At 38.3% G+C, this 23,907-nt stretch overlaps 1 long non-coding RNA gene and 1 other non-coding gene across 5 annotated transcripts; both read left to right on the plus strand.

The window, feature by feature from the left end:
• Nucleotides 1–543: 543 nt before the first annotated feature.
• LOC134474614 (uncharacterized) lies at nt 544–19,292 on the plus strand. Of its 4 annotated transcripts, none has more exons than XR_010045486.1 (7): nt 544–835; nt 1,816–3,338; nt 10,915–10,973; nt 13,290–13,416; nt 13,590–13,673; nt 15,208–15,284; nt 16,824–19,292. It is a non-coding gene; the product is annotated as an uncharacterized LOC134474614 (long non-coding RNA). The 4 variants fall into 4 exon arrangements; XR_010045485.1 differs by having other exon boundaries at nt 1,816–1,890; nt 2,217–3,338; nt 15,208–19,292; XR_010045487.1 differs by having other exon boundaries at nt 546–835; nt 1,816–1,890; nt 3,183–3,338; nt 15,208–19,292.
• Nucleotides 4,104–4,205, plus strand: LOC111756101 (small nucleolar RNA U13). The gene has a single exon (XR_002790594.2). It is a non-coding gene; the product is annotated as a small nucleolar RNA U13 (small nucleolar RNA).
• Nucleotides 19,293–23,907: the final 4,615 nt, after the last annotated feature.

Raw genomic sequence — 23,907 nt, forward strand, 5'->3', positions numbered from 1 at the left:
TTTTAAAACATCTGTAACTTTCCAGTTCAGAGCCTCTTGTTTAGATCCTGAAATGAGGGTGGGAGTTCTGTATACAAGTGGTCCTGAGACCAGCTAATGAAATTTCACATTTTTCAGTTGGGTTGCTTGGCTTCCTATAACTCAACTCAAGCTGCAGAAACCTTTACTGACACAAGCAAACGCCACGATTAAAAGGCAGTGCCACTAAAATGAAAGAATAATAGTGAAAAGGAGAAGAGAAAAAAGACAAACGCCATGTGTTATAATGCCCACTTCTTTTCCACAGCAATGAAGAGGCTGAAACAAGAGAATAGCCATATACTCAAGGACAGCCTTGAAGAGTTAAACATTCAGGAAACCCCTCTTGCCTTGTCACTTGGTCAGAACAACCAGATGTTCTGACCTGATAGGGAAGTTGTGATCCAACGTCCCCAAAAATAAGAGCACTGTGAACTATCGACCCTGCAGACAGGATATGAGTTTTCAAAAACATCAAGCCACCTGCAGCAGATAGCTCACCCACCATTAAACAAATGACACGATCCCTATTAACCAATGCCATCTGCTTCTGTAACCGATGCTTGCTTTCCGGCCTTTGGCTTTATATACTTTGCACTCCCCTATTCAGGGCTTTCTCTCTCCCACTCCCTCTCCCACTGGAGTGTGGTCGGAGGGTCCCTCGCATGCGAGGACAATAAAAACCCCTTGATTTTTCATGAGAGCTGGATCCTTGGGACCTTCTTCACGATGGAGATCTTACATTTGGAGGCCCCAGCAAGATCTGTCCCCCACCTTGACGAGAGAGGCCCCAATGGCCATGAAGTGTCTCTTGGGGGTAAGTACGGCCCTTCCTTTTAGTTTCATTTTTGTGATCGATCCTTTGTCTTAACTGCCCTGGATCGCTTCTGACCCATACCTCATGATCCTAATATAGGACAGTTTCTTTGGGGGACACCCCAAAAAGTTTCTCTTGGGAGTCCATTTATCCCTCAGTCTCCCAGTTTGTTAGGAGGGGTCTCTTCCCCCCTCATTGGTGGTGGATTCACCGATCTGGTGTGAGTGTGGCCAGCCAGAATGTGTGATGTGTTTTGTCTTATTGGTGTTCTCTGTTGTCTCAGTCCTTGTCCTCTCTTTTGTCATGGGACAAAGTGTCTTGACCCCACTTTCCCTTACTCTAGACCATTGGTCAAAAGTAAGGGAACTGTAATAACCTAAGGCCCCCTAACTATCACTGTGAAGCCTGTTCTGTATAAGCCCGCCTGCTGCTTTCCCCTCCTCTTCCCCCTTCAAATCTAACTAGGTTAAGTTTTAAATTCCTAAAGGCCATAAAACAAAGGCCTGAGGTAATAGCTCCTGAAAAGCCCCCTCCTCGACTGGGTAGTCAGTCACAAATTGTGTTAATTACATTAGATTTTAATAGCTTCATTTGTACCATAACAATACCTGTGTGTTCCTTTCCCTCTGAGTAAAGGATTGATATGTTAATCAGTGTTCTCCTGTGTAAAGAATTGTAAAATCTTACCTAATTGATATGTTAACCATTGTTGTCCTCTACAAATAACAGTTGTAAAAGGTGCTAAAGTAAGGTCACTAAGGTTGTTAATTGCCATTTCTGCTTTGTAGTGCATTACACCCCCATTACCTTCCTTACTTTGTGTGACCAGCAGCTGTTTGTAGATTTACAAGATAAAAGCCCTGACCTTTAGCTGACAGGTGCCCAGTCTTTGGGTTAACCCTAGAGACTGTCACCAGGCCTGAAAATAAAGCCTTTGCTTCCCAAATTTTAATTTCTTGCTTCCTTGAATTTCATACCAGGTTCTGAGTTATCACATTTAGGCGCTCGGTCCGGGATGAGAACAAGACCCCAGACTCATTTCTGAACATCTGAAAGTAAGTACTCTGGAGGTTTTGTTTGGGCCATGATCAATTTGTAATTTGGAGGGGACACTCCCAATTTGGCAGTGGGGCCCCTCCCCCCTGAAGACAGAGTCATTTGGGGGTTTTTTTGGACAAATTCTGCCTGTCTGAGATTCTGCCCTGGGTGGGAAACCGCTCCATCGGTTAATTTGTTAATTCCTCCAGATTCCAAAATTTGACTGATTTTTGAGCAAAGGCCATTTTGCTATAGCTTGTCTTGTCTTATACATCTGTGTGTCCATTTGTTCTAATTGTTCTCCTTTTAGTTACCCCAAATCTAACAGAACATTCTCTCCTAGGAACACCTTCTACAAGCCCAAAATGGACTAAAGGATTTAGATACTTATGTTCAGAGTTTTTGTACTTTACAATTGTTTGCCTGTTTAAATTTGTTGCTAAATTACGGGCTTATTGCCCATTTCTGTTGTAGAATCCATATGGCTTGTTAGATTCAACGTTCATAATAAGAATTATTTCCTTTAGCTCACCAAACTATGCACGAAGCACCCTTTGTTTGTGTCTCTAATGTTTTGGCGCCTTGTTTAATGTGTAAGGCTTCAATTGACTGCTTGCAACCTCAGCATGCCTTTTAAAAGGAGTATTTTTCTTTTTGGTTAAAATGTGAACACATGTGCACATATACATGTATATTTATGGTTTGTAAGAATCATGTCAACTTTACCAAGTAAAAACCAGTTCATACTATATTTGAGCCAGTTAAAAGGTTACAGTTTTGTTTTTAAAAATACAGCATTTTTATGTGGTAAAACATAAAATAATTAAGTATATTTTAGACTACTAAAAGGTGACTTCAAGGGTTTTGTTAAGAGTTTTGATGCTGTCTGAGAAGTGAGAGGTAAGGTAATTGACTAGTAATAATAAAAAGAGGGATTAAAAAAAAGGGTGTCTTGTCTTCAAGTAAAAATGTCTGGCTGTCCCAGAATGTAAAAAAGATAAAAGCTTAACTTGGGGGGGGTATAATGTAAATTGTAAAAGGCTCAAGAGGATATAAATTTTATTTGTCTTGGTTTATATTATTACAAATAACAGGTTTGACAAGAAGTAAATGTGTACAAAATTTGACAGTATTAGATCAGTTTTGGTAAAAGTATTCATAAGATTGTACTTTACTGTAAAAGGTTTCCATTAAAATGAGATTATAGGTGATACTAGATATAAGACACAAGTTCTTGCATGTGCTATAAACATCTGGGAGATTATACAACACAGTTTTGTTAGTTATAAAAAAGCCTTTTCTTGTTAAGAATATAATTTCAGTAAAATGATGGCCTGCCACGTGACATCCTGGAAAAGAAAAAAAAAAAAAAAGAGCAGTGTGCCATCCAAATGAAACCGGTTCTCTGATCTGGAATGCCAAAACCATGTTCTCCTTTTGTCCCACCCCGATTGGACATCCAGAGGTAAGGAGGTTTCCCAGCATTGCCAGTTGTTCTCTTTGCAACTTAGTCGGCCCCATATGTTAGACAAAAATTGCAAAGGTTTGAGAGGTTTGAGGAAATGCCCCTCAGCCAGTTAATAGAGATAGCACAAAAGGTCTTTGAGAACTAGAAAATTTACAAAAAGCTACCAACAAAAAGATAACCAACGTGTTAAAATTGCTCTATGAGAGAAAATTAAAAAAAAAAAAAGACGAGAGTTTCTGGGGGTGTTTGGATGCTGTAGGCTAAATTTTCCTAAAAAGCTTACCTCTATATGACTCCTATAAGGGAGAAACTCAAAACACTGAACTAGACTGATAAATGTGAACATGCCTTCCAGCAGCTCATGCAGGCCTTGACAGAGGCCCCAGCCCTGTGACTCCCTGATGTTACCAAGGCGTTCACCTTGTTTATAGACAAACTGAGGGGCATTGCCAAAGGAGTCCTAACTCAAGACATTGGCCCTTGAAAGAGGCCTATAGCCTACCTCTCCAAAAGACTTGATCCAGTGACAGGAGTATGGCCCCCTTGCCTAAGAATACCAGCTGCTGTGACAATGTTACTTAAGGAGGCGAAGAAACTCACGTTGGGCAAGTGATTTCTGTGGTAACCTCTCACAGTTTAAAGACTCTTATCAAAACCCCTCCTAAAAAAGGGGGGGGGGCTTTTGAATGCCAGAATTCTACACTGTCAAGCCCTGCTTCTAGACCCAGAGTCAATGATATTCAAGACTTCTTCAGCTTTTAGATCCTCAGGTTCATAAGTGTGATGATTGGGTGTTCATGCTCTATGCATGACATGTGCCTCCTTTCAACCTTGTTACGACCTCGGCACATTACCCGTCTGACATGAAAAAAAAAAAAAAAAAAAGACTTCTTCAGCTTTAAACCCAGCCACCCTTATGCCTGATATATGGAGGAACAAAAGACACTTCTCCCTGAGTGTGCTGACATCCTTAAATTGCAGCAGAACCTACGGGCTGATCTTACCAACCAGCTTTTGGGACAACTATTTCATCGATGAAAGCAGCTTCATCCAGAATGCAAATGAGTGGCCGGGACAGCAGTAACCACCAAAAAAAAAAAAAAAAAAAAAAACAACAACAACAAAAAAAAAAACAGGTACTCTGGGTTAAGCGGGTAGAGCCTGGCACCTCTGCCAAATAGGCGGAGCTTGTTGCTTTGACTGAGAGGCTAAAACTAGACATGGGAAGGTTAAACATTTTTAACTGACAGTGGATATGCTTTTGCTACTGTACATGTACATGGAGCCATCTATCAGAGCAAGGTCTCTTAACCTCAGCTGGGACTAAGATTAAAAATGCTCCACAGATTCTAGACTTGCTGGCATATGTCTGGCTGCCTCAATTAGTTGCTATTATTCATTAGAAGACTCACTAGACAAGAGATGACACTGTCATCTTAGGAAACAGTTTGGCAGATCAAGCTGCTCGAAAAATAGCAACCACATCAAAGGGGCCAACCAAGATAGTAACCGCTCTGATGCTAGCCCCTCCAACCTTGTCAAAACCAGTCTACATACACACACACACACACACACACACACACACACACACACACACACACACAAAGGACCTACAGTTAACATCTCAACTTGGAGTAAAGTCCCCCCTCCCCGGGGGCTGATACCAGTTACCTGATAAACAAGTCTGTTACTGGAGGCACTAGGGTGGGAACTGTTACACTGGGCTCGCCAGACTACTCATTTAGAGAAAACTAAACTTGTGGAGTTGTTCAGAACGGTATTTTATTCCAAAACTCTGCAAACTGACCACCTCTTTGAGCTCCAGATGCCCACAGTGATGGTTAGTCAACTCAGCCAAGAGCTCTATGCTGGAGACCACCCGACATTAAAAAATTGTTCCAGGAGAACATTAAAAGGTAGAAAGCCTGATTTACAGGGTACCTCTATCTCTTGGTATTAATAAGAACTTCTACTGGCTGGGTAGAGGCTTTCCCTACTAAGTCTGAGTCAGCCTTAGTGGTAGTTAAAAGGCTATTGCATGAGATCATACCTTGATTTGGCCTCGCACTATCCCATTAATGGGATCCAATTATGGCCTGGCTTTCATAGCCTGAGTCACCCAAAAGTTAGCCCAGGCATTAAAATTAATTAAAACTCCACTGTGCCTATCAGCTACAAAGCTCAGGGCAAGTAGAACGTATGAACCAAAGTCTCAAGGACATTTTAGCTAAGCTGTCTTCAAAAACTGTAATAGTTGGGGGGCCTTCTTCCCTTAGCACTAAGAGCTAGATGTACCCCATATGTTTCTGGGATTTCCCCCATTAAATCCATGTTGAGAGGCCCCTGCCATTGGTTCCAAGATTGCCAAAAAATAAACTAGCTAAAATAAATAATCAAGATCTCATTAAGTTCCGAAAGACTCTCCAATCTGTGTTGACTTCAATCCACCAGCTGTTTAGACTAGACAAAAACACCCAGATCTGCCTTCAGAGACACCTCTCAAAGTGCCGATCAAGCCAGGGATTCTGGTCTTGGTGCAACGTCACCACCAAGATTCCCTCGAACCCTGCTGGGAAGGACCTTTCACCGTGGTGCTCAGTACCCCCACTGCCATCAAGGTAGCAAAAAACTGTATAGATTCACTATACTCACATAAAGCCATGGGAAACAGCGGACGATGAGGGACTTACTCAGTAAACTACATAACAGACTGGTAACCCCTTAAAGTTAAAATTGACTAAGACATAGTTAGATTATGCTGGTCATGAACTGTTTTAGCTTGCTTGCTTTGATTTTAATAGCATTGATGCCGACCTTGCATGGTGGCTTTGGTTCCCCTGTAAGCAAAGAACAATTGTTAAGGTCTTCAGGTGGGAGCTCCTGTGAATGTGGAGGGGGCTATATTACTAAAGGTAAAGACACCAACTGGGGGGAATTATACATACAATAAAAAACAAAGATCGAGATCCTCCCCACACAAATGATAAGTTGTATACATATGGTCTTCAGACAGATTGTGGGGACAAGTTGACATTCCTTGTTGCTATACCCTCAGTTACAGGGGGTTTGACTAAAAGATAGATGTAAATGATAAAGCCCTGTGTGATACCTAACAAAGACAGCCAGTGAGGGCTATGCCCTCAAAATTGTTCTTAGTATTCAAAAATACATTCTTCGTGCTATTACTCTGTACAAAAATATATAGGCATAGATAGCAAAACTTACTTTACTGCTGAACTTAGGAAGACAAGGGCTAAAAGAGTTAAAGGTGATTGGTCGACAAATCCGACAGTGATAGGAAGTTCAAAGTATGACCAAGCCTCATGTCTCAACATGGTTGGTAAATCAGTGTGCTGGAGCAGGGCAGCTCTATACATGTGTCTGATAGGGGCGGGCCACAAGATAAGACTAAAACTCTGATGGTTGAGGAACGAGTCAAGCTGTTAATAAAAATAAGCTGCCTAAATCATGGGGAGTTAATCTGGATGCTCAAACTTATGATATTCTAGAGGTCACTCATAAAGCCTTAAATGCTTCCAACCCAACTTTGGCTAAAAAATTGCTGGTTATATATGGCACAGGGCTCCCCCATCCCCCTTGCCATCCCCAACAGTGTTTCTTTGGCTACACTGGAGAAACAAGATTACTTAAATTATAGTGCTGGTCCCCCCTTTAGAGTACAACCAGTAGACTTCAAAGACTCTGTCTCCAAGGAGGTTTTCATAATGATACCTCCAACACTGATGTGGAGTTCGTTACATTTACTGATTATAGTTCCATAGTTAACCAGACTACCTCCTTTATCCTGCCAAAGGACAAGTATTTATTTGTGAAAGAAATATGGCTTATACTTTCCTCCCAAGTAACTGGACAGGGATATATGTAACAGCTGTCCTGTTGCCTGATATAGAGATCCTACCTGGGGATGAGCCTGTCCCCATTCCTAGTTTAGATTACATCACAGGCCACTCAAAGAGGGCAATTTAATTTATTCCTTATTGGTAGGCTTAAAGATATCAAGAGCCTTAGGTATGGGGGCAACAGGAGTACGGGTTTCTGTCCAACCTTCCAACCAGATTGTTAGTGATGTACAGATGTTATCTAGTACCATTCAGGTCATTCAAGACCAAATAGACTTGTTGGCTAAAGTAGTTCTCCAAAACAGGAGGGGAGTAGACCTACTCCTCCTAAAGGAGGGTGGCCTATCTGCCACTCTAAAAAAAAAAGAGTGCTGTTTTTATGTTGACCATTCACACATAGTAAAAGACGTCATGTCCAAACTCAGAAAAAATATCAAAACTAGAGAAAAAGAATACTCTTCGGAGACATCCTTCACTTCCCTATGACAAGGGCTAGCTCCTTATGTTGTACCCCTCCTAGGCCCTTTAGCTGCTTTGCTCCTACTCCTTACCGTAGGCCCTTATGTTCTAAACAAGATCACACAGCTGGTGCGATCACAGGTCTCCCAGGTAAAGATGATGGTCTTGAGATACCAATATGACCCAGTACATACTAATAATCTCTAGGATTAGAGATCCTCACAAAAAGGGGGGGGGATGAAGAGTTAAAACATTCAGGAAACCCCTCTTGCCTTGTCACTCTGTCAGAACAACCAGATGTTCTGACCTGATAGGGAAGTTGTGATTGACATCCCCAAAAATAAGAGCACTGTGAACTATCGACCCTGCATACAGGATATGAGTTTTCAAAAACATCAAGCCACCTGCAGCAGATAGCTCACCCACCAGTAAACAAATGACATTTGTTACCCCTATTAACCAATGCCATCTGCTTCGGTAACCGATGCTTGCTTTCCAGTCTTCCGCTTTATATACTTTATATACTTTGCACTCCCCTGTTCAGGGCTCTCTCTCTCCCACTCCCCTCTCCTACTGGAGTGTGGTAGGAGGGTCCCTCACATGCGCAGACAATAAAAACCCCTTGATTTTGCATGAGAGCTGGATCCTTGGGGCCTTCTTCTCGACTGAGATCTTACAGCCTAACCTAAAAGTGAGTGCAAGGCTGGCCAGAACTCCAAAGTGAGACTAGGTCTTTAAATCAAAAAACTAAAATGAAAAAAAAAAAAAATAAACAACCAAGGAGAGAGAAAGACTATTCAAACAAACAAACAAACAAACAAAAAACAATAATAGAGCTGTGTGAAAGTTGACTTCTCTAAAATGGAAATTATTGAGTGATGCAGCAGAGGAAAGAAATCCATGTAGTGGCATCCAGGAAGCTGTGACCCACACAGACTTAGGAATGGCACCTATTGTGCTACAGTACAACAGTGATTCCTTCCTGCAATACATCTGCAATTCACTAGACTGAGGACTTCTAAAAGCTCACAGAAATGTTAAATCCATGGCAAACAAGCAGCTTGAAATCCAGGCTTTGAAACATGCCTTTAGCAGACATTTCATATTCAAATTGAAATAAGAGAAATATAATCTTGCCCTGTTTGATGTCAAATGCACCAAGTTTAATGGCTCACAACATTGAAAAACGAAGTCACAAACCAAAAGAAGTTCACAATTTTCTAAAGAAAAAAAAAGAGAGAGAGAAATATAGCCCTGAATTTTCAGGAGGGGTCTTCAGCATTTGGCACAGACCTATTGTCAGGAGTCATTTATACAGGAAAGTCACAATGTGGGTACAGTGTGGGTCTCAAACTACAATCAACATATTAGCTTAAAGCTGCTTAACTAATATTATTCAGCAGGGGGACAATTTAGCCAGAAAATGTATGTGGAAAGAGCCAAGGCATTTTGTGGGAAAAATAGTCCATTTGTTCTGGTCTTTGAGTATGGTAATTGAGGCCTATCTGAATTTCCTGGAGGAGGTGGTGGTAACTGTAGTACATTTCAAGCTGTTGTTTTTCTCTTCAGGAGTCATGTAGACATGTTCACTGCATATTCACCTTCTGCATTTCTTCAGCTGTGCCTGTAGCAGTGACTGTTGTATTTAATTTTTTGCACTGACTCTTTGAGGTTCCAGTTCCGCTCTGATTGTATCTCAATTTCTGTCTACATTGGCATCCTTCACTAAAATCACAATACTATTTGAATGAATAAAGTGATGTTTATACATTTAAAAATATTCATTAATACAGGCCAGGGATTTAGCTCAGCAGGCAGAAACACCTGCCTGGAAAGTGCTAGGTGGTTACTTTGATCCCCAATACCTAAAAAAAAAAAAAAAGTAATTTAAACTGCAAGGAAAGAAAATAATTTCATTTGTGAAAATGTAGGTTTAAAAAATTTATAACTAAATATGTAAATGGCAAATTAAACATTGTTAATAGTCATGTTTAGTATCTAAAGTAGTTGGGGCTAGGGATTGAGCTCAGTGATACAGTGAGCTGCCTGGAGAGAACAAGGTCATGAGTTCAATCCCTCATAGAAAAAAATAATTCACATTGTCAATGATGCAGTGCTATGAGCACATTTATTGAAATGGATACTTGTTAATTGATAGGCTCAATGTTTCTTTTGTGGTCTACAAAATACCTGCAGATAACATGGCAATTACCATGAATGATATACTGTCCCCTATAGGATTGCTATTTTCTGAGTTGTTTTTATTTTTTGTTTTCCCACATACTTGAAAGTTGAAAATGTTGGCTGGTGCTAGGTAGAAAAACTGTGATAATCATTTTTTTCAATTTAATGATATATTTCCCTATATTCTTTAAGAACATTTTATTTGCTACAATTATTCCAAGTGAAATTGATAAACAATTCTTAATGTTACAGGCAGCTGAGTTAGTTAGATATACAGGCAGCCATACCATGTTATAGTAGAATGAAATTCCTGAACTTCTATGTCTGTTATGAGTTTGTGTTCTCTAAAATGGAAGAATGAATTTTAGAAACAACAGAGGTGAAAAGCAGAATATATGTATTGAGAGAAAGCAGGTGAAAGTGTTTTGCCCTCAATAGGATATTTTGGCAGTGGAATGAGGAACCAGGAACCTTTTATCTTGAGATCACTTTCCCCTCCCCTATGCAACTTACCTGTGTCCAGAAAAGAGTCTCAATCAGGCACCTGTATACACCAATGCCACCTTTAAGCACCACCCAAATCAAAAACTATATGTGTGCCCCACACATTTCCAGAAGAAAAAGCCAGAACCCCAGTGGTCATGGGGTTCTCTCCCTGATTTTAGAATAAAGGCCTTTTTGACTTTATATGCTCTTCTTTACTACACCAAAAATCCTATTGGAAAGCTTCTGTCTGAGAGAAAGAGGAGGGGTTCTGAGCAGGTAGCAAAGGGCTCTGTCTTTTCTAGGGACTTTATAGAATAAAAGCATGTGGTGAGATAGGTATAAAGTGGGTTAGATTACTGAGGTTAGTGAGGAGGTAAATTAGTACATTAGAGAAGCAGAATATAAGAAATGGAAAAGTGACCTTTTATTTAAAGAATGTGGAGAGGTTCCCACAGCCACCAAGGATTTGGATTCTTTTTTTCTGACTGACTATGGGGTTATGGGGTATATGTGACTTTTGACTGGATGTGGTGCTTGGAGGGGACAGTGATGTCATGCAAGGAGCTGATGGAAATTTTCTTTAGGCCCCTGGGAAAGAAAGAGGAAGTTGTAATCAAGGAGAAAAGAGGAAGTGGCCATATGAGTAAGCATCCCTGATTTCACCTTCTTCCACCTTGGACTACAACCATGAGGTCCTGCAATTGTTTCTAGCGCAAAATTCTTTCAAGTACATCCTTCGGTTTGAATGAAGATATAAAAAAAAAGAAATTTTGCTATCTGTCTTCCTCCATGGCTGGTGGTAAACCATGCATAAGAAATATTTTGAGTCATTTCTTTAATGCATTGTTGATACCATAACAAAAATTACAGGTCAGTTCACTTTCAGAAAACAGAAGCAGCACTTGAGGCAGGGCTAAAGCCCTTCAATGCAAGTATCACTGTAATGGTGACATCAACATTGTAGAATACAAACTACTGCTGATTTCTCTGACTTCAAGAAAGAGAAAATTTATACTGATATTGCTATAGGGGAATGAATCTCCCAGTCTACTATGTCTGATATGGGTTCGTGTTCTCCAAGGTCAAAGAATGAATTTTAGGAACAAAAGAGATTAAGGGAAAAATACACTTATTGAGAGAAATAAAGCTGCTTGAGACACAGAAGGGTTTCTGAGCAGGTTGCCAAACACTGTACTTTCTATGGACTTTATAGAGTAAAATCATGTGGGGAAATGAGTTTAAGGGGGGGAGAACTAGGAATTCACAATGCAGATGGGCATAAGATGGGACAGAGCTATGGTAGCCAATCAGATTATAAGTTCAGGTAAAGTTGATTAAATTGGGAACAAAGGGGAAGGGAGTCACAAAGAAAGCATGCATTCTCAGGCAGCTGTGACTCTTCACTTAGGGGTTTCTGAGGGTGACTCCTGAGTTGATCAGGATGATAGGAACTATTTAGAATGTCAGCCTATAAGATAAGGATACATTTCTTTGAATGGTGACTCCTGACTTCCTCAGAGGGCTATGGAACTATTTAGAATATCAATCCTTAGGATAGGCATGAATTTGCTTATCATTTGTCTTGAAACCAAATTTATATTTCAAAATATTGCTTAATTATATTAAGAACAAAGTACTCAAGTGAGATTTGAAGAGACATCATCTGTAGTCTATCAAAGGGATTGATGAGATATTTTTATTTTTTTTAATTTTGAAAGTGGTGAAATACAACAGAACAAGACAGAATAAGGCCACCTAAGATTATACAGTGAAACTGGTACAGAATTTCATGGCAGGTTAGTGGGATAATAATAATAGGTATCACAGTATATTTCATTATTTTATAATAGTTGTTCTTTCAATCACATATATCCAAATGAGATGAAATACAGAGCATTATAGAACTTATCAAAACAAAATATTGAATAGAGCAGTGCCATTATTCAGAATGGAGCAAATTAGTAATAAAAAAATTTGCCTTCCAAGAGATAGTAAAAGGAAATCTCCCTTATTTGCTTTGGTTAACTTCCCAGGAGACGCTCATTTTTCTGGTTCCCATTTGCTAACAGGAGGATGATAGGAGAAGAGGGGTAGGGGAAGTGTGATATTTGATTCTAGGCTGTGAATCAGTATCAGTAGGTTCATTATTGCTTAGCAGGGAGGCAGGCTGGTTGTTTGGTTTCACAGCGTCCTAAGTTCCAAAATGGCGTGGATCTCAGGAGCTGCTGTTGGTTCTCCCCCTGAAGTGCCGCAGTCTGCCAAACCACCACTGCTTACCAGGGATGGCAGGTGCTTGCTTGGCTTCCCAGTGTCCTAAGTTCCAATATGGCATGGATCTCAGGAGCTGCTGATGGTTCTCCCCCTGGAAGGGCTGCATTATGCCAGACTGCCACAACTTAACAGGGAGGGGATGTGCTTGCTTGGTTTCCCAGTTGATTGATGAGATATTCATCTGCCTCTGAACTTTGTGGATGCTGGTCCTTCAGGCTTCTCACTGTGAACTCTGCTTTAGAGACAGTACACAGGGAATCTTGCAGTGACTGAGCACAAGAATCAGTGCTCCTATTTGGCTCTTAAATTAGCAGTGTGTCGCAATCTAGCATCAAACTTGCTGTCTCCAAAAGTGTGTATATTCACACAATTAATGACCCAGACATGGAATTAAGATTTGAATGAATCAGTCTCCATTCAGCTGTTCTATTTGGTGTTATTTGTTTAGCTTAGTTTTGTTTTATAGAGACAAGCATTCTTTATGTATATCAGCTGGATTTGTACCCTGTATGGAGCCTAGAAATCTCCTGACCTCACCAAAGAGCCCCTGTCTCAGCCTTGTGAGTGCTGGGATTATAGATATAGACCAACACATTTTGCTTTTGATTCAGATCTGTAGAAGAGAATTTAAGATATACCAAACCTGGTGTCTCAACATTCTTTGAGGAATATATGTATGATCCTTTAGGAGGTGGTGACCTTTGAGGATGTGGCTATGAACTTCAGCAATGAGGAGTGGACTTTTCTGAGTACATCCCAAAAGAACCTCTACAGAGATGTGATGGGCGAAATCTTTAGGAACTTGACTGTGATAGGTAAGCATGACATCTTTTTGTTACTCATGTTGTTAGAATGTTTGTTGCTCATCACTGCTGTTCCATTAAAAGGAATGTGAAAATATTTTGAAAAATAGCTCAGGCCTAGTCACATTATATCATAAATCTAAAAAAAATCTATTAATTTGTATTTATTACTCTAATCAATACAGGTATTTCTATGTCTACAATTCAGGAAGAGTTTGGGATATCCAGGAAGCTGAAAAAGAATGCAAAATTTACTGGAGATACTTAAGGTAATTCGCACTCACAACGGGAAGGAATGTTCCTGAGTAATTAGTTTGTGAGCAGAAAAATGACAGCCAAAGAAATGAGGCACCATTCAATTTAATGTCAGTAATATTCTCCCAAGATGTATAAGCCAGGGTATGTATAATAAGGGAATTAAATCATAAAAATGTATGACATTGCATATAGATGTGTGCAAAAGGCATACACTTTGAGTTATGAAATTCTGCCTCCAGTTTTTCTATCCATATATACTTGCAAATACAACACATTCTTTATCTAACAATTGCTAAGATTGCAATAGAATTTGAAATAAAACTGAGTGCTCATGTTTCCAAGCCATGCTATAGAGAATCAGCCATTCTGATTAAAATTCTCAGTAGGCTGGTGGAATGTTAAGTGCATTCATTCTGAATATCAGTATGCAGTTATCTCTAGAAGTTGATCCCCTTATACTTGTCCTGGATATATTTTTTAAAACACAAAATCCACATAAAATACAGATACATGCTTACTCATATACAAAGTAGATCAAGTTATAAGAGACCAAGCCTTGAAGCAGCTTAGCAATCTATAACTGTATTTGTGGAAAAGGAAACTGTTAATAGACTGTGATTCTGCATTCTTGTAAACCCAGCACTCTATGAATCAGATTTTGCAGAATGGCAAATTCAAGTTCAAACTTCACCGCTTAATAATCAGTGAAAATCTCTTAAAATAAATATAAAAGCTAGAGATTTTATGCTAATACCTGTTGTTCATTCCCAGCATGGAACCTAAAATCGTGTTATATAATGTCAAAAAATAAATAATATAATGTCATTTATGATAAGAAATGCGTGAGTCGTTCTCCCATCAATTCAGTGAAATAGCTCAGATATAAAGTCTAAAATGTCACAGGGTTTCTTTTAGATGAGAAACCAAAATATTAATTGTGGTATGAAATGAAAGAGATTGATAGTGAAAGGTAACACTGACTGTATGGAAATGGGAATTACAGGTTAGGGACAGAAAGGAGACTATGATTGAGAAATGTATCAGAATGATTTCTCTGTGATACACATATATACCCATGCCCAAAGTGAAGCTAAATATTCTGCATTTCAAAAGGTATCAAATTTTAAGATTTCCAAATGTGTACTAGTGTTTTGGGAATGGTTGTTTTCAACATATCTTACAAGGCCATTCTGTTGCTTCATTGTCAGAATTTCTTAGCAAGCATTAAAAGCAGAACTTCACGTTTATGTAGTCATTAACACAGAGACCCATTTCATTGTGATTTTTTTAAAATATTATGTAAGGAAAGACTAAACAAAACAAAATAAGTAGAAATAATGCTACTTTCAAAGTGAAAATAAATGGTAAGAAATAACTAGTCGATGATTTCTTATGTGCTCATAGAAATAGTTAATCAAGATACAAAAGTGAAACATATGAAGTGGGGATTCAAACAGTGAGACTGCAAACAGTTTTGTTCAACTCTCCAACAAAAACTTAGTAATATGGTTATCAATCCTATATGTGATTTTTTTTTCTTTACAGAAATGAAAAGCTAGGGAAATCCTATGGACATACACCTTGCAATCAATGTAAAGAAGTATTCCTTTGTACTGCAGAAGGTAATGTGAATGAGAAAGAAACAGAAACACACTACAATGTTCAGATCCATAAAAAATATTGCAGTGGAGGTAAACCCTATGTATGCAAGCAATGCGGTAAAGGTTTTACCACACATGGAATTTATAAGAAACATGGAAGAATTCACAGAGGAGAGAGACCCTACATATGTAAGGAGTGTGGGAAAGCTTTTACAACATATACATATTGTTAAGCACATGAAAGTCTACACTCTGGAGACAAACATTATAAATGCAAGCACTGTCAGAAAGCTTTCAGCACATGTACTTATTGTGCAATCCATGAAAAACTTCACAGGCAGAAATTGTATATATGTAAGAAATGTGGGAAACCTTTTATCAGTAACATTCATTGTCAAATACATGAAAGAATTCACACTGGCAAGAAACCCTATGTATGTAAGCAATGTGGAAAAGGTTTCACCCAACCTGGAAATTGTAAGCAACATGATAGAATTCACACTGGAGAGAAACCCTATCTATGTAAAGACTGTGGGAAAACTTTTACCACACGTGGAGGGTATAAACAACATGAAAGAACTCACACTGGAGAGAAAACCTATGTATGTAAGCAATGTGGGAAAGCTTTTACCAAACACGGACATTGTAAGTAACATGAAAGAATTCACACTGGAGAGAAACCCTACATGTGTAAGCAAAGTGGGAAAGTTTTACCCTACATGGACATTTTAAGCAACAAGAAAGTTGACACTGAAAATTAATCCAGTGTATATAAGCATCGTGAGAATGGTTTGAGCCCATGTACATATTGCATAATGCATGGAATCTTCACACTGGGCAAAAAAGTTATATATGTAAGGAATGTGAGAAAGGTTTCAGCAGAAACACTCATCGTCCAATACATGAAAAAATTTACACTGTTGACAAACCCTATGTATGTGAAGAACATGAGAAAGCTTTCACCACACATGGATATTTTAAAAGACATCAATGACTTCACACTGGTGAGAAACCCTATGTATATAACAATGTGGCAAGCTTTTAATGCATAAAGTCACTGCAAAACATGTGAAAGAATTCACACTGGGAAGAACCACTGGCTATGTAAGCAAGTGGAGACACTTTCAGCAGCCAGAGCCATGTATTTCACTTACATGAAGAAACTCACACAACAGATAAATCCTATGTGTTATGGGAATCCTCTCAGCATACATGATCATTGTTACATATCTGAAAGAGCTCACTGGGCTGAGATCCTATGTGGATTAGCAATGTGCGATATATTAGCAATCCATATTTGTTGTTAAATACCTATTAAAAGCGTCACTGGTCAGACAGTTTAGATCTAAGTTTACTTTAAAATTCCCTAGGAGACTTGAAGAAATAATCACAAATTTTGCAGAAATGACAAATCTGAGGTGGAGCTCTCCTCAAGTGCACATGTTGCAAGGTTTTCAGTTAATCACTTGTACCTCTCTAGATTTTTTAAAGTGTCTTTGTGCTTCAATATGGCATTTTGTAATTAAACATGTTAAACTGAAATGTGCTTTTCATTTTCAGGTATGGATAGTTACTGTTGTAGTCAGGGGTGTGCACAGAGAACAGTTGGATCAAGACAAATGTTTATAATATTATTTTTATAATAGTCACCGGGAGTTAACACAGGAAACTGCAGGGAGTCTATCCACAGTCTTTACATACATAGGGATTCTCTCCAGTGTGAATTCTATCATGTTGCTTACAATTTCCAGGTTGGGTGAAACCTTTTCTACATTGCTTACATACATAGGGTTTCTTGCCAGTGTGAATTCTTTCATGTATTTGACAATGAATGTTACTGCTAAAAGACATAGATTATTTAGTCAAGAGCATAAACCCCATAGCAATGTCCCACATGAGTCCAGATAAAAATCCAGAGCTCAGGACAATGCCTACTATTAGTCCAACTGGAGGTCCAGAGCACAAAAGAAGGATTCATGGAGTGTCTTTTATGGATTCATGCTGGAAAGACTCAAGGGTCAGTGGTGGAAGCTAGAAAGTCTATGCCAGCTGGATGATGGAGCTGTGCTAGTGGGATGAGTGTTCTATGCTGGAGTTGAGAAGTCACAGTCACAACAAAGAACAGGTCTATCCTGAAAGGTACTACAGCAGTCCTCAGTGACACAGAGGCCCAGAGCTCCTCCGATGAGAAGCACAGTCGAGTACATGCCTGGAACCAGTGTGATGAGCTCATTCTGGAGACCAAGCAGCACATGTCTTCCTATCCAAGCCCTTCCCAGCCAAGAAGTAATGCTCAATGTGAGGACCAAGGCTTCTTCAGGAGAACCAACAGCTCAGACAGCAACTCGTAGGACAACCCACAATGCTTCCTTAATGCCTCAACCCTCATCACCTCCTTTGTTCTCCTCGTATTTATCCTGGCAACTTACCTCAGGTGGAACACCTTTGCTCAATGCCATGCTGATGTAATCCAGCTGACATTCAGTTGACCACCAGTTCTTAATGCAAAACAGTATCTATGTACTTAATGTTTTGTCTTTAAAACTTAATTTTCATATTTTTTGGTGAATTGTTATGTTTTTGTTTAAAGAGAAAAAACAGAAAAAAGGTAGAAATAACACAGAATTTCAAAAAAATAACAAGAAATCACTAGTTGATAAGTTACATATTGTCATCTTAGAAATAGTTGTTCAAGTTAAAAAATTAAAGCATACAAAGTGGCGTTCAAATAATGACACTGTGAACAATGCTGCTCAATGATCCAATAAAAACTTAGTAATATGCTTATCTCTCCTATGTACCTATTTTTTAATTTAAGGAGGGTAAGATTAAACATGACAAAACAGTACAGTACAGTTCATAAGAAAACAAGTTAAAGAAACACAGATTTCAAAGCAGCTCCACTGGAGATGTTCACTGTTTATCTTACTGTCTCTAGTTTTCTTTTAAATAGTTGTTCCCATATTCACACGCACTGAATATATACTGAACATTATAGAACTAATCAAATAATTACAGGATGATGCAGGTTTTTTGGTCTTCAAGTACTGATTTTGGGGAAGTTTATGATAATTACAATAAGGCCTTTCACTCTCTTCGTGGTAGCTGTCTTTATCTTTATGTATGCTGAAATTCAACATACGAGACTAGACTACTGTCTTACTTACTTTTTACTCATCGCTGAGACAAAATACCTGAAGCCCAAAGTTGGGAAAGGAAAGGTTTATTTCATAAAATTCTTTGAGGTTTCAGTCCACACTTAGTTGGCTCCAAGACAGGCGGGCATGGCTGGACCACAGTTCATGGCAGCTGCCAACAGCAAGCTCAAGCCAGAAAAAGAGAAGGAGACACCTTCCTGCCATTACATCACATCCTGGCTCCACCCCTTTGTGGGTGGAGCCCTGACACCTTCAATCCAAGCACTAGATACTGAACGAATAACAAATGCACAATTCAAATTTATGAGGCCTGGGGGACACAGACAGAAACCATGACAACTATTATCACTCTGAACAGTGAATAATAGTATCCTGAGAAGGAGAAAGGTGAGGAATTGCCTAAAAAAAGAAGGCAGAGGGCATTGTTAAAAGTGTATCAGGATTTAAAAGCTACAGTAGATTTATTGCTCTGTTTAGTTTGATTATATTTTGTTCTGGTCTGTCTACTCATATTAGATTTGAGGGCACAGACATATAACCCAAAAATATCAGGTTATACCATGGTAACTATCCTTAATTTCTTATTAACTTAAACTGAAACCCTATATTACTTACATTGTCTTACTATGACTAATATTTGAAGCTGGTTTGTCTGAATGCTATTTGGCCTTGACTGATTTTATTCACATTTGGTATGCTTGCTGGTATCAAGTCTAAGAGTAGAGGCAACTACTCTGAAGATGACAAGATGTAAAAGATATGCATTGGGGCGCTGGGGATTTAGATCAGTGACTTAAGCACCTGTCTGGCAAGTGTGAGATCGTGAGTTTGATCCCCAGTACCAAAAACATAAATAAATAAAAGATATCCATTCCAGGTTTGATTATTAACTGCTTTCACATCATACAATGTCTTCAAAGTTGTTTTTATAAAACTAGCTATGCAATCTTATGCTTAACTATATAATGCTTGATAGTGTGGAAAACTCTATTGATAATAACAAGAGAAAGCATAGAAAATAACTGTACATCACCCAATATTGTGGTCTTATATGTCTTTTTCATATCATGATTTTATACGAATTTGTTTTGTTGTCTTGTTTTGATCTGTTTTTCCCAATAATACAGAAAGGATTGATATACACATAGAGATTCATACCTGGGAAGAATTTCTAACCTATTTATGGGAACAAGTTATATAATACACGATGTAATGAACAGATACTCTGAAGAAAAGACACTAAGAAGCCCAATGCAAATTCTGTAACACTGTGATATAAAATTGAGCAATACTATTAATTAGTCTAGTCACTTATTTGTTGGTGAATTGTAATTTAACACTGCATTTGCTTTAATCTTTTGATGCACATGCTTCAATTTCTCTTTCATAAATGATGCTTCTGAAGTGGATGAAATATTTAGCACTAAGATATACATTTGTAAGGCTAGGAGCATGTGGTTTTGACAAAGTTGTGTTCTTTTCACATAACTTGCACATTAATGAATGTTATGTTTTCCTTGTGGTGACGAGACAAGATATCTGCTGATTCCCTAACATCACTGGACATCATACCATGTACATTATGTTGGCTGATTTTCTTTCTCAGTGGCGCCAATATTTGTGATTTAACTAAACTGTTGTTTTTGTACCCATCAGAATTTTAGCTGTTATGTTTATATTACATTTTTACTTTGCCAGTAATGTTTCTCCACATCTACCAAAGTAAACCATAGTACTGTGAATTTCTGATTGGCCCATACTGACATAACCATAACTTGTCTCTAATGGCACACCACAAAATATATTAATATCTCCAGAAATTATAAAATTTGGTATGATTTATGAGTAACAATACTTTGAAATCAATTTTCTTAAATGTGAAGGTGTTTTAGGGGAAAAGGTTGCTATTGGATGTATCATGCAAATGCCTTTATTTTAGTCCTTGATGCTGTGAATGCATTATATATTTTGTAATTATTACAGCTTTTTCCTAAAACACTGAAGTAATGGCATGAAGGGAAACCTAAATTTTGAGCTGTCAACACAGTAAAAAGTAAATTTGCTAAATTAAGATTCAGATTGTGTTCTGTTTTACTGAATTGTGAATTTATACAATGACATATCTCTTTATTTATAAGGACCAGTGCCTGATATTTATGGTGTGTGCCGATTATCTTTAAACACATACAATGGGCCATGAGTCCCAGTTGGTTTCCTGTGGCCTGTGGTTTTCACTTCCATTTTTACATTCATGTAATTTGTAAAGTGTTTAATGCAGTGTTGTTGAATTCAAAATCTGCTTAGGTTCCAATGGTATTATGTTTTGAAAATATGTGGTGTCATGAAAACACAAGTGAGCATTTCATTAAATACCCCTAATCCAGTGAAGATAGCTTGCCCAAGTCTCAATTATCCTTGGAAGAATACAATACTCACCTGTTGTGTAATCATCACTAAAACTATATCTATTTTTTTACCTGAAGTACCTGACATACTTCATAAAGTAAAAGACACTGTAAACTACATTGTTAGCCTGTATGTACAACAGCATGTGGCCAGATTCCCTGAAGCACATTTCTGGCTTACCATCAATGGGAAAATTTGGAGTTTGTATTACAGCTAATAATAGAAGACTGAATCTATAATACATATATCCTGAGTACATGTACTTTCTCATTTCATCATGAAAGTAAATCTTGCTGGTCTTGTTGATGCATGCTTGTAATCCTAGTACCTAATGGAGCTTAAATTAGTGGAAGAGGAATTTGAGTCTAACCTACACAATTAGTGTGACCCTGTCTCAAAATATATCTTCAAGTTCTGCAGATGTAGCTTAATGCTTTAGATCTCCTCCCTTTCCTTCCCAGCATCAACATTTTTTAATACAATTTCACATCAATAGTTGTCCTTTTATCACTTGGCCACCTAGTAGTTATCCCCAAGAATCACTTGGGAAGCTCATTTGTTTATCCAGTGACCATCCTGAGCATCATTGGGGCAGTTGTCAATTTAACCCATTCATTCTTGTATTGAGTATAGGAGAATTGTCACTTTTATATTACTTTTTATTTTATAAAAACTAAGAAAAAGTATGCATTTTTGATCATTTTGTATTTAAATAATTGCATTGGTAAGGAGTTACCTATAAAGATTGGCTAATGGTGATTTCTTTAGTCCCAGCATCAGGAGAGAATGAGATGGGATGATCATGGCTTTGAAGCTGACTTTGGGTGGCAACTGCTAGATGATTTAGCAGAGTGTGAAGCAGTTGTTTTTATCCCTGCATTTGAAGTTTGAGGAAACAAGTAAGTTGAGGTCAGGAATAAAAATGTATGAAAGAACAAAAGAATCACTACTGCAAATTGTGATTTTTCTTTCACTCAGGAAATGTACTTTTATTGTAATTTGTGCAGCACTATCAAATATGCCTCTATTAGAGTAAAACAGTGAAACATGAAAGAGCCAGGCATTCCATGTTCTGAATGTACAGGTATTAAAAACATTTTTTTAATGCTATTGCTGCTGTTTTGTGTAGAAAATAAGATAGGGTGACAAAACAAGCAAAAAGGACTTTGTAAGATTTTAATCCTTCTGCATAAACATAGAAGCCATGAAAAAAGTCAAACAAATTTACAAAATAAACTACAAAATGAGAGAAATTTTACCTGTTACTCCCTGATAGCTAACATGTAAAACCAATAGGAACGTGAAAGGAACACACATTTTTCAGCATATGTACAACTTGCCAAGAAATACCTGAGGAACTATTGAGCATTTTTGCCCAATAGAGAAATTCAAATAGGGACATCGTCTCATTGCAGAGAAAAGAAATCACCACAAGATCTAAGGAATGTGCATGAGACTGCAGGAGTAAAGAAACTATTTAACCTTGTTGGTGGAAATGTAGGTAAGTAGTTCAACTACTACCAAAGTCAGTTTTTCAAATATTCAAAAGACTAAAATTAGTAATTCTCATTAGTGCACTGCTTCCTTTAGTGGGTCTCTTCCCCAAAGAGTTAAGGACATATTGCAGTGATTCATGCAGATTCCTGTTACTGCAGCAATAGTCATTTTTCTATGGAGAGCAGCAGCAAGCACAGCTCCATCACCACCAAATATCAATGATGAACAATAAATACTCACCAGTGTACTCCATTTGGTAAACGGTGTGATATTTTATTGTGAAATGGGCTGTAAGTTAGGTTTCCTTAGTAGACTATAGGTCAGTATAAACGTGATAGTCATGCTAATGTCACAAGGCAAACACTAGTACACTATTATGTTCATTAGATTTGATATATTTATCTTTTTGAGTAAGCATGTTGCTATGAAGTCCAGGCTGGCTTTGAGATCACTTTATAAACCAGAGTGGTCTCAACAAGTCTCCTTCCTCAGGGTCTCAAGTAATGGGCTCCATGCACGAGCCACCAGGCCCACTTTAGATTTGGTATATTCAGTGTATTCAGTATATTTTACTTCAACTGTTTTTGTTGTTAAATTATTTCCACTATTTTACCTCCAGCATCTGGAGAAACTCGGCCTTGTTGAGGTGGTGATGTACATACCACCAGCCTTGTGACATTCTCTCTTGGGTTCAGTGCTCTCAGGGTACTGCAGTGAAACATAGGTGTACATAACTGCTTCTTTTTATACATTCCTTAGAAAAGATTTTTAAAATTTCCATGGAAAATCAGAGGGTCAATTACCCTGACTACAGTTTCATTCAAATGACCACAGTTATGTAGTGTGTAGGACACACAGATAGAAACATATCACATATTTCGAGTGAGAGGTTTGTCAAAGCAGATGTGAAGACTACTTTGTGAAGGTTTGTGTTCCTGATTATTTCATTAGAATGAGCCTCGGGTTTTCTCACTGTTGTTTATGTGAAGCAGACCAGATGATCACTTTAATATATGAAGTGATATAAAGCCTGTTTAGATTTTAAGTATCTAAAGAACTGCTCTGGTGCTGTGGCCTGCTTAGTAATGGTCAACTTGGATTACCCAGTGAATGAAGTCATCATGGTTTTGGGACAGAACATGCATTGATGGATTGTTTAAAACAGCATTAAAGGAGAACTAGAGGGAAAGGAGCTGGGATGTTGATTCTCATGGTGAAGCTGGTAGTACTGGTTTTCCAGATATGAACTCAGCCATCATCATCATCATCAAAATCATCATCAAAGAAGCTCAGGTCCTCATTATTGCTGTGCATGGCTACTGTTCTCTTTTGCAGATCTCTGGCTCTTATCTTGAACTTCATGCCTTGGCTCCAGTAATGATCACTCAACTTTGTGGCATAGATTCTGTGACCAAAGGAACAGAGTTTCTAGCTTCCAACACTGAACTTTGAGCCTTCCTAGGGTACTATCTTAACAGAGAATTTCATGACACATTGTAAGTGCCTCTAAGTCTCCAGGTAAACTTTTGATTGTCCTTGCCCTGGGCTCGAATTCTTCAGCTGTACTTGTGCTGGATATTGTC

The sequence above is a fragment of the Cavia porcellus genome, unplaced genomic scaffold, assembly GCF_034190915.1.
Source record: "Cavia porcellus strain 051 isolate PalLab524CR breed Dunkin Hartley unplaced genomic scaffold, mCavPor4.1 scaffold_34, whole genome shotgun sequence".
Lineage (NCBI taxonomy): Eukaryota > Metazoa > Chordata > Mammalia > Rodentia > Caviidae > Cavia > Cavia porcellus.